Raw genomic sequence first — 12621 nt, 5'->3', positions numbered from 1 at the left:
GGTTGCCTCTTTGTTTTGCGCTTTTTATTTCAATGAAGTCCCAAAAGTTCATTTTTGCATTTGTTTCCCTTGCTTTTGGAGACATGTCTTGAAAGAAGCTGCTGTGGCTGATGTCGAAGAGGTTAGTGCCTATGTTCTCCTCTAGGCTTTTGATGGATTCCTGTCTCACATTGAGGTCTTCCATCCATTTTGAGATTATCTTTGTGTACGGTGTAAGAAAATGGTCAAATTTCATTCTTCTGTATATAGCTGTTCAATTTTCCCAGCATCATGTATTTAAAAGACTGTCTTTTTTCCATTGGATAGTTTTTTCCAGCTTTGTTGAAGACTTGTTGACCATAGAGTTGTGGATCCATATCTGGACTCTCTATTCTGTTCCATTGATCTATGTGTCTGTTTTTGTGCCAGTACCATGCTGTCTTGGTGATCACAGCTTTGTAATACACCTTGAAATCAGGCAACGTGATGCCCCCAGCTTTGGTTTTCTTTTTCAACATTTCCTTGGCGATTTGGGGTCTTTTCTGGTTCCATACAAATTTTAGGATTGTTTGTTCCACCACTTTGAAAAATGCCATTGATATTTTGCTTGGGCTGGTATTGAAAGTATAGATTATTCTGAGCAGCATAGACATTTTAATAATGTTTATTCTTCTAATCCATGAGCATGGAATGTTTTTTCATCTTTTTGTGTCTTCTTCAGTTTCTTTCATTAGTGTTTTGTAGTTCCTAGAGTATAGATCATTTACCTTTTTGGTTAGGTTTATTCCAAGGTATCTTATAGTTTTTAGTGATATTATAAATGGAATTGATTCTCTAATTTCTCTTTCCACAGTTACATTGTTAGTGTATAGAAAAGCAACTGATACCTGTGCATTGATTTTGTATCCTGCCCCATTACTGAATTGCTATATGAGTTCTAGTAATTTGGGAATGGAGTCTTTTGGGTTTTCCACATAGAGTATCATATCATCCGTGAAGAGAGAGAGAGTTTGACTTCTTCTTTGCCATTTGAATAGCTTTTATTTCACTAAATAAATAAATAAAATATTTTTCTAAGTAAAAAAAGATAGTCTTTTAATTTTCCCTTTGATTTCTTGATTGGCTCACTGGTTGTTTGGTAGCATGTTGTTTAATCTCCATATATTTGTGATTATCCAAGTTTTCTTGTTTCTTTCTAGTTTCATACCATTGTGGTCAGAAAAATTCTTGATATGTTCTTAAATTTATTAAGACCTGTTTTGTGGCCTAACATGATCGATCCTGCAGAATGTTTCATGTACACTTGAGAAGAATGTGTATTCTGCTGCTTTTGGTTGGAATGTTTTGTATATACCTATTAAGACCATCCAGTCTAATGTGTCATTTAATGCTGATGCTTCCTTACTGATTTTCTGTCTGATGATCTATCCATTGGTATAAGTGGGGTATTAAAGTAATACTAATTACTCTAATTAATTGGTTACTAAGTAATACTATTAATTGCTATTAATAGTAATACTATTATTGTTTTATTGCTCTTGTTCTCTCCCTTTAGGTCTGTAAATATTTGCTTTATATTTTTAGCTGCTCCTATTTTGGGTGTGTAATATTTACAGTGGTTATATTCTCTTGTTGGAATCTTCCCTTTATCATTATGTAATGCCTTCTCTTTTATTACAGTCTTTATTTTAAAGTCTGTGTGTGTGTGTGTGTGTGTGTGTGTGTGTGAGATATAAGTATACCTACACCAGCTTTTTGTTTCCATGTGCATGGAAAATCTTTTTCTATCCCTTCTTTTTCAGTCTATGTGTTATCCTTAGATCTGAAGTTAGTTTTTTATAGGCAAGTCTTATTTTTTTTAGATAAGTCTTATTTTTTTTAAGTTTAGTTTTTTTTAGTAATCTCTACACCCAACATGGGGCCTGAACCCACAACCCTGAGTTCAAGAGTCACACACTCCTTTAAGCTTGTCAGCACCCCCAGACAAGTATTATTGTTTTTATCCCATCGTCTACTCCATGTTTTTTTGATTGGAGAATTTAGTCCATTTACATTTAAAGTAATTATTGATAGATTTGTACTTATTGCCATTCTGTTATGTTATCTGGATGTTTTTTGTAGTTCCCTTCTGTTCCTTCTTCTTTTCTTATTCTCTTCCCTTGTGGTTTAATGAATTTCTTTAGTATTATGCTTAGATTCTTTTCTCATGATCTTTTCTGTATTTACTATACTTTTTTCTTTGTGGTTACTGTGAGGTTCACATACAATAGCCTATAGCACTCTAAGTAGTAGCACTTAAATTTAAACATATTCTAACAACTCTACATTTTTATTCTCCCGTTTTATGACTTTAATGTTACATTTCATCTTTTTCTTTTATGTATGCCTTAATTAATTATTATAGTTTGGTTAATTATACTACTTTTGTCTTTTAACTTTCACACAAGCTTTGTAAGTGGTGAATCCACTATCCTTCCTATATATTTGTCTTTACAAGAACGATTTTTACTTTCTCATGTTTTCTTCTTTTGAAAAGATTTTTATTTATTTATTTGAGAGAGAGAGCACAATTCAGGGGTGGAACAGAGGGAGAGGGACAAACAGACTCCCTGCAGAGTGTGGAGCCTGATGTGGGTCTCAATCCCATGACCCCAAGATCATGACCTGAGCCAAAACCAAGAGTCAGATGCTTTACCAACTAAGTCAACCATGTGCCCCTACTTTCTTATGTTTTCTTATTATTAGTTAGTGCCTCTTCTCTTCAGCTTAAAGAAACCCTTTACTTCAATATTTCTTGTAAAGCCATTTTAGTGGTGATGAATTCCTTTAGCTTTTGCTTGTCGGTAAAACATTTGATCTCTTCTTCAATTCTGAATGAAAAGTGTGTTGAGTACAGTATTTTTAGAAGGGTTTTCCTTTCAACACTTTGACTATATCATGCCACTCTTTCTGACCTGCTGAGTTTCTGCTGAAAAATCAGCTGATATTCTTACAGGGGTTCCCTTGTATGTAACAAATATTTTTTTCTCTTGCTACTTTTAAGTTTTTTAACTTTTGGCATTTAAATTAAACGTAATTTAATTTAATTAAAATGAGTCATGGTGTGGATCTCTGGGTTCACCTTATTTGAACTTTCTGTGCTTCCTGAACCTGTTTCCTTCCCCAAGTTAGGAAAGTCTTTAGCCATAATTTCTTCAAGTAAGTTTTCTACCCCTTCCTCTCTTCTCCTTCTGGGATCTCTATGATGCAATATTATCCTGCTTGATGTTGTCCAATAGACCTCTTAAGCTATCTTCACTTTTTAAAATTCTTTTGTTGTTGTTGTTGTTTTTGCTCTAATTAGGTGAGTTCCACTGCCCTGTCTTGCAGATTGCTGGCTTGTTCTTCTACTTTATTAGTCTGCTGTTTCACCCCTTTCATCACTTTTCAGTTCAGTTATTGTATTCTTCAGGTCTGTGACTTCTGTTTGGTACTTTCTTATACTATCTATCTTCTTGTTGAAGTACTGTATCCTGTGTCCATCTGTTCTTCTCCTGAGTTCAGTGAGAATCTTTATGACTGGAGTTCCTGGGTGGCTCAGTGGGTGAGGCCTCTGCCTTTAACTCAGATCATGATCTCGGGGTCCTGGGATCAAGCCCTGCATCTGGCCCTCTGTTCAGCATGGAGCCTGCTTCCACACTCCCACCCCTCCCCCACCTGCCTCTCTGGCTACTTGTGATCTCTTTCTGTCAAATAAGTAAATAAAATCTTTTTTTTTTTTAAACAATCTTTATGACCATTATTCTGAACTCCTTATCAAGCAGACAATTATCATCTCTGTTTCATTCAAGGCTTTTTCTAGGCCTTTGTCTTGTTTTTCTCATTTGTAACGTATTTCTCCATTTCCTCTTTTTTCTTGATGCTCTGTGTTTATTTCTATATATGAGGCAAAACAGTTACCTCTTCCACTATTGGAAGAGTGGCCTTGTGTAGGAGGTGAAACTTATCATTCAACTTTGTCCTATCTCTTGGTTGCTTCTCTAACCTTTGTGATTGTCTAGCAGCCTAATTTATTCTTGATAGATCTCAATTGTTGGAGGTGTGCCAGGACCTGGACATGTTCCAAAGAAAATGGTCTCAGCCCCCAGACACAGGCTGATTGGAATTCAGGCAGCAGGTTTTAAAGTATGCAAATATATAGAGTCTTATGAGACTGCAACCATAGATGCTGCTGACTTCCAGACCCACCGGTTTGGAGGTGTTATCTGGGCAACAGTTGCAAGGATTAGGGTTTCAGATGAGAAAACAAGCTCCTTTCTGGGAGGTACCAATGAGCTGCAGCAAGAGAAGGAAACACTTGCAGGTGGTGTCTCCCTGACTACATTTCTTGAGATGCCTCTGTAGCCTTGAAATGTGTGTCAAACTGAAATCTACCCAGGAATCTTAAATGGGCATTTTTCTTGTGCAGACTGGGGTGTGTTTCTTCTCCCTGGGGTGTGGTATCCTGACCAGAACTGTCTTTCTGAGAATTTCAGTTCTGTGGGGTCCAGGATGGCACCAGAGCAAACCAGCAGGATGGCACCAGAGCCACACAATCAAGAAGCATGCCTGTGTGGATTGCATTGAACTTCTGGCTCTGGCAAAGCCTGGGAATGAGTGCTTGGGGCAGGGCATGTCTGTGGCTATAGTGAGGTTGTGCCCATACATGCCTGCCTGTATAGAAAATGGTCCTCTCCAGCACCTCTTTCCCCAAGTAAAATCCCAATTAATCCCTGCCCCTTTGGCTGATGCTTTAAGATTAGCAATTGAATCACCTCTACACATAATCTAATCACCTCTCTAACTGCTGCCCTTGAGCTAGTTTCCAGGACAAGTGAGTCTTGTGTATGAGCACCTCAAAGGCCAATCTCATATCACACATCTCCCCAGGTCCTGTGGATGTAAATCCTGTTGGCTTCCAGATCCATACATTTTTCAGGTCTTGTCTCTCTGGTGCAGGTCCTAAGGGTTAAGGTGCCTGATAATGGGGCACAAACCCTTTGTTCCTCAGGGAGAGGATCCAGGATTAGGAGATCCTTCTCTCTTGTGTGTCACCACAGTGGGGGTGAGATTTTCGAAAAGACCCTGTTTCTACTATCTACTATCTGTCTCTACTGTTGCTACTCATCTCAACGTAGCCCTTTTACCTCTTTTTGTGGAGGAAGCTGTTTAGCTTTCAGTTCCCGTTTACTGGGAATTATTCCACATGTAGTTGTAAATTTGTTGTGACCATGGAAGGAAGGGAGTTCACGGTCTTCCTATGCTGTCATCTTGTACTATCCTCAACAAAATTTCTACTGACAATTTGACATAATATATCTTACATCAGATTAAATCTTTTTTCCAGCAATCTCTGTAAAAGTATTCAGGTACACAGAAGAAAATAAACACAAATGAACTTCCTTTGTTTAGAAGAATACATAATAAATGCACAAATCCTTCTTATATTGAATGTTAATTCCACTGTATACATATGCATATCCTGTTTCATCACATAACTGGGTGGACTCAGAGAGTGATACAATAGATTGTAATAACTTTATCTGGCCGCTTTCATTCACTGAGCCAATGTTTTTCTTTTCCCACGAGAACTCCCTGCAGCAGTAGAGCACCCATGACTGTTTCACCCTTACAGCGAGTAGATAATGCGATATACGAAAGTGCTCTGTATTTCAGGAGTATGAGCATGGAAAGAAAGGACTTCAGAAAAGTAGAGAAAAATTTAAAAATATGTAATAGCATGAAGAAGGATGTTCTTTGAGATACAGCATAACTTGGAAACAAACTGGATATACCTTTTACCAAGTGTGATGTGGGGAGATTAGAAGGGGAATTGGGAAGGCAACTCAAATAAACTTTTCTTGGGGGTGGTCTTATTAAATCTATTTTAAAACAGAACGGTTTGAAATTTTCAAACCTTGATGCCTCTAGATAAATGGTCAGAAGTTCCAAACACAAATAAAAATATAATTATGTATTGTCTTTTGAAAAACCTTTCCTTAAAATTTGAGGATATATCAGCTGTGCATCACACTCATTCTGACTTATCCTTCCTGAAGAAGACTATGGGTTTCTTTATTTTAAAAAAATGTTTTGGATCTTATCTTCATAAAGTGATGCCAAAGTGTTCTCACTTAAAAACTGACTTCACGGGCACCTGGGTGGCTCAGTGGGTTAAGGCCTCTGCCTTCAGCTCAGGTCATGATCCCAGGGTCCTGGGATCGAGCCCCACATCGGGCTCTCTGCTCAGCAGGGAGCCTGCTTCCTCCTCTCTCTCTGCCTGCCTCTCTGCCTACTTGTGATCTCTGTCAAATAAATAAATAAAATCTTTAAAAAAAAAAACTGACTTCACAACTATTCCTTTTTGATTAACCTTTAACATTTGATATTATCTGATCCACTGAAATTTTGTTTAACTAAAACAGTTGTTATAAACCTAGGAAAAATGTCCACATTTGACAAATATTCATATACAGCATTTTAGATAAATTCATACTCATTTGGCATTTACTTATAAATGTGCCTTATAGCATTTGGGCCATTAGCTGGATATTTTTTTATTTGCCCTTAGATGATCAAATTAAACCATCATACATTTGAATATTTATCACAATTAGCTGGGAGTTATTCTTTCTATGTTGTACTTCATGAATACAGTGTAAAAGTTACTCCAACTATGATTTTAGGGTTAAAAGTTTCAATTCTAAAATAGGTATGTAAATATTTTAATATATGTTATTATATATGTTTTGATAACTGTAAAGCACTTTACAAATATAAATTATTTGTCTATTACTTTATACCTAACAAAAAATAGCAAAATTGTCACATGCTTCCCTCTTCAATTGCTTTAATAACCCAAAGAGTTTCTAAGAAACTCAATTGATTGAATTCTCTGTATAATAACTCTAAATTTTAGTGAGTATAAGATGTAGTTCGCAGGCATGCTAAAAAATGCATATCCCTAAACCAGATCCATAGAAATTTAGGTAAGTCATGTCTTCCATAGAAGTAACTTATCTTTTTTTCTGAAAAATTACAAAGTAGTTGATATTTAGATGTTCAATGGGCGTTCAGTTAGAGAATCGCTTTTCCATGTAGCAGGCCATACAGGAATGCTAAGTAAATTTCCTTTTTTCCAGCTTCATTAAGGTATGATTGACAAATAAATATCGTATACTTTCAAGGTATGCAATGTGGTGTTTTGATGTATATTTATGTACTGTGAAATGATTACCACAATCAAGCTAACCAACATGTCCATCACCTTGCATGGTTACCACTGTATTTGCGTGCGTGTGTCGGGGAGAACATGATATCTACTCTTCTAGCAAATTTCAAGTATACAATATATTAACTATGGTAATTATAGTCACCATGCTATACATTAGTTCTTGAGAATTTAATCTTAGAACTAGAAGTTTCTATTCTTGACCAAGATCTCCACTTTTTTTTTTATAATCTCCAACTCCTGGTAACTACCATTCTACTCCTATTACTTTGAATTTGACCTTTTTTTAGACTCCATGTATAAATGAGATCATACAGTATTTGTCTTTCTGTGATGGGCTTATTGCACTTGATATAATTCCTCAAGGTTCATCTATGCTGTAGCAAATAACAGGATTATCTTCTTTTTTAAGGCTGAATAATATTCTATTGTATATATAAATATATCTATATATTGATATCACATTTTCTTTATCTATTCATTTGTCAATGGACACTGAAGTTGTTTCCATAACTTGGTTACTGCGAATAATGCTGCGATGAACATGAAACTGCAGATATCTCTTTGAGACATGGATTAACGTCCCTTGAATATACACCCAGAAGTAGGATTGATAGATCATATGGTAGTTCTATTTTTAATTTTTTAAGGAACCTTTGTATTCATTTTCTGTAATGGATGTACTAGTTTATATTCCCATAGATAGTCTACAATGGTTCTTTTTACTCCACACCTTGTCAACACTTACCTTTTGACTTTTAATTTTTTTAGAGAGGATGCGGGGTAAGGGTGGAGGCATAGGGAGAGAAGAAATCTTAAGCAGGCTCCATGCCCAATATGGGGCCCAATGTAGAGCCCAACATGGGCTGGCTTGATTGATTTCATGACCCTGAGATCATGACCTGAACCAAAATCAAGAGATGGAGGCTTAACTGACCTAGCCATTCAGGCAGCCCTCTTTTGACTTTTTGATAATAGTCACCATAAGCCATATGAGGTGATATCTCACTGTGGTTTTGATTTGAATTTCCCTAGCGATCCCTAATGCTAAGCATCTTTTCATATACCTATTGGCCATTTGTATGTCTTCTTTGGAAAAATGTGGAATCATGGGCTTTGAACATTTTTTCATTGGATTATTTATTTTTGTTATTGAGTTGAATGATTTCCTTCTATATGTATGTATTAATCCCTTATCAGATATATAGTTTGCAAATATTTTCTTCCTTTCCATAGGTTGCCTTTTCACTTCATTGATTGTTTCCTTTGTTGTGCAGAGTCTTGAAAAGTTAAACTGAAAGTTAAAAACTTTCAGTAAATTACTTTCAGTAAAACTGAAAGTTAGATGTAGTAGTACTTGTTTCTTTTTGCTTTTGTTGCCCATGCTTTTGGTGTTAAAATCATGAAATCATTTCCAAGGAGAGTGTCAAGTTTTTCTGCATATTTTCTTCTAGGAGTTTTATAATTTCAGATTCTTATACTTGAGTCTTCAATCTATTTGGACTTTATTTTTGTGTATGGTATAATACTCTGATTTCATTCTGTTGCATGTGGCTATCTACTTTTCCCAGCACCATTTGGTGAAGACTCTATCCTTTTTCCATTGTGTACTCTAGGGCCCCTGTTGAAGGTCAGTTGACTGTCTACGCATGGGCTCTCTCTTCTGTCCCGTTGGGTTATATCTGTTCTTTTGGCGCTGCGAAACTGTTTTGGTGACTGTAGCTTATAACATGTTTTAAAATCAGGAAGTGTGGGTATCTGAGCATTATTCTTAATTTTCCAGATGATTTTGGCCACTAGGGATCATTTGTGGTTCCTATGAATTTGAGGATTGGTTTTTCTTTTTCTGTGAAAAATGTCATTGGAATCTGATTTAAAAAAAAAACTGCATTGAATCTGTAGATCATTGTACTCTGTGGATTGAATCAAATGAACATTTCAACAATGTTAATTCTCCCAATCCATGAATTTGGATGTCTTTCCATTCATTTGTCTTCCTTAATTTCTTTCAATAATGTTTTATATAGTTTTCAGTAGATACATCTTTCACCTCTTTGGTTAAATTTACTCCTAAGTGTTTTATTCTTTTTGACAGTATTTTAAATAAGAATTGTTTTCTTAATTTCCTTTTCAGATTGCCCACTGCTAGTATATAGAAAAAATAATTTTTGTATGTTGATTTTGTATCCCATAACTTTGCTGAATATTTAAATTATTTCTAACAGTTTGTGTGTGTGTGTGTGTGACATTTATGTATACAATCGTGTCATCTGAGAAGATAATCTTACTTATTCTTTTCCAATTTGGATGACTTTTACATTATTTTCTTGCCTAATTATTCTGGCTGGGACTTCTGGTACTATGCTGAGTAGAAGTGAAGAGCATGGACATCTTTGCCTTGGTCTTGATCTTATAAAAAAAATAAAAATCCGGTTTTTCATCATTGAGTATGCTGTTACCTGTGGACTTGTCACATATGGTCTTTATTATGTTGAGGTAGGCTGTTTCTATGTCGATTTGTTGAGAGCTTTTAATATGAAAAAATATCTACTTTTGTCAAATGCCTTTTCTACATCTATTGAGATGATCATACAATTTTTATCCTTCGTTCGGTCAGGATGGTATATCATATTAATCAATTGCATATGTCGAACCATCCTTTCATCCCAGAGATAAATCCCACTTGATTGTAGTGTTGTATAACCCTTTTAATATGTTGTTTCATTCAGTTTGATAGTATTTTGCTGAGGATTTTTGTAACTATGTTTACCAAGACATTGGCCTGTAATTTTCTTTCATTGCAGTGTCCTTGTCTGGTTGATATCAAGGTAATGCTGGCCTTGTAAAATTAGTTTGGAAGTGTTCCCTCATCTTCCATTTGACAAGAGTTTGAGAAGCACTGGTGCTAGTTTTTTGATAAATGTTTTGTAGATTCACCTGTGAAGCCATCTGGTCCTGGGATTTCTGTGTTGGGAGAATTTTGATTACTGACTCAATCTCCTTACTCATTATTAGTCTGTTCAAATTTTATGTCTTCATGATTCAGTCTTGGTAGGTAGTATGTTCCTAGGAATTCATCCATTTCTTCTAGATTATCCAATATGTTGGTGTATAATTGTTCTTCATAGTCTCTTTTGACTCCGTAGTTCTGTGGTATCAGTTGTAATGTTTCCTTCTCTTTCATTTCTAATTTTATACCTGTGAGTCTTTTTTTTCTTAGTTTGTCTAGTAGGTTTGTCCATTTTATCTTTTAAATAAAAACAACTTCTACTTTCATTGGTCTTTTCTATTGTTTTTCTACTCTTTATTTATTTCTACCCTGTCTTTGCTACTTGTACTGGGTCCCACCTGTGGGCACACTCACAGTGGCAGTGGCACTCATGTCTGATGCACAGGTGTCTTTTCTGCAGCGCTGTTTATGATGTATGAGGCAGTCGCAGAACAGGGTCCCCAATATGGCACATGTTGAGCAGCACCACCTCTGGGGTTTGAGAAGCAGGTCAGACTCCTGTGCCTGTGGCTCCAGGGACCGAAGAGCAGGCACTTGTGGGGTGGCCATAAAGACAGGGTCTGGTGTTCAGGGGCATGTGGAGTGGCTATGATTCTAGGATATGGAGGTTACATGGATTTGGAAGGAGATTGGTAGTCCTGGCCCCAGGCCAGTGCAACCGTGCTTCTTGGAGGAAGAGCAGCAGGAGCAGCTCCCTCTCCAGGGGTCTGCAGCAACACTTCTATTGGTTAGCTCAGCGGCAAAAGCTACCAGTGTCTTCTCTGGAGCAAGCTGCTGCAGTCCATGCTAATGAACACTACAGGGTCCTCCACTGAGTGGGGGGCGGTGAATCCACAACTGTGCTGGAGGCTGTTGAGGTCCTCCGTGGCAAAGGCTGCCAGTTTCCTTCACAGAGAGGGCCCTGGAGACCACAGTGGCTGCTCCTGACAGCCCTTGCTCTCCTTCATTCCTAGCCCCCTCCAGACCTCTCGGCTATGCTGTTGATGACAGTGATCCTCTCTGGTTATTCTCCCCTCTTGCTCCAGTGTGCTGCTACAAGTTCTTCATTAAACCCTTGAACCCTCCCAGGCCTACTTTTGTTCTTGGATATGTAATCATTGTTTTCTGTGGGAGGGCAGCAACTGTAGCTCCTATTCTACCGTTTTGCTGTCACCACTTCAGTAAATTTTCTAAGAAAGTACATTCTTTAGTATGTTTCAGAAATTTACCTGCCACACAGAACTGAGTCTTAGAGAACCACCTCTCCTGTAAAACAAATTGCCTGTAATATACCAAACACATTTGTAGATATAAAACACATACAGGAAACCATGCATGTTTCACTGCTAATTAAATCCCCAACTTTTAAATCCTCATAATCTTATTTGGAAAGAAAACATACATGTACAAAAAAGAATTATAGTACACTGCAAGATGGTATAAAATGAAGTGCTAATTTGGATATAATTAGACAATAAATGATATAATATGCACAATAAATACTGTTAAATTAAATTTGAATCACCAGTGAAGACTTTGTAATAGAAATTGATTTGTATTTCAAATAGCTGAATAAAAAGACAGGGCTGAGGTAAAGAAAAAGATGAAAAAGGGAAGTATTTCTAGAAGACCTGGGAAAAATAAAGTAAAAGAAATCATGGATTAAGGTGGAAAAATCAGTAGCCTGTGTGAGGAAAAGATGAACTCATGCAAGCAGAAAGGAAGCTTACTAATCAAAAAGAATATTCAGAATATTTATAGAGACCATATAAAGAGTAAATATTTGAAATGTAAATAACATCTTGTTAACTACTGCTCATAATTAATTTTTGTAATTTTAAACTTTCATTTTTTTATCAAAATAATACTGGTTAAATTTAATACTTTCCCTAAAAGTCTTTGGAGTAGATCTTTTATTCCTCTCATCCTATACTGACATGCAAGATTGAAATTTCATGGTTTAAGAAGACTCAGCATTTATGGAATATGATTTGTGAAGGATTTAGAAAATATCAGTTTGTTATATAAAAATTTTAAATAAATTGAAATATTAACTTTTGGCCATGAATGTTTAAGCTTGTAAAATCCTCAGAGGTGCCTGGGTAGCTCAGTTGGTTAAGCATCTGACTCCTGGTTTCAGCTCGGGTCACGATCTTAGGGTTGTGAGACTGAGCCCACATTAGGCTCTGCACTCTGTGTTGAGTCTGCTTGGGATTCTCTGGCTCCCTTCCCCTCCTCTTCTGCCCCTCGCCCTGTTCACCCATGTGTTCTCTCTCTCTCCCTCTCTCTCTCTCTCAATTAAATAAATAAATAAAATCTTAAAAAAAAAAACCTTGTAAAATCCTCAGATCTATATTATCAGTGATGATGTTAAAGATTTCTTGTAAATTAATCAAGTTTGTAG

This window comes from Lutra lutra, chromosome 3 (assembly GCF_902655055.1).
Source record: "Lutra lutra chromosome 3, mLutLut1.2, whole genome shotgun sequence".
NCBI classification, from domain to species: Eukaryota; Metazoa; Chordata; class Mammalia; order Carnivora; family Mustelidae; genus Lutra; species Lutra lutra.
This window is presented reverse-complemented; position numbering follows the sequence as displayed.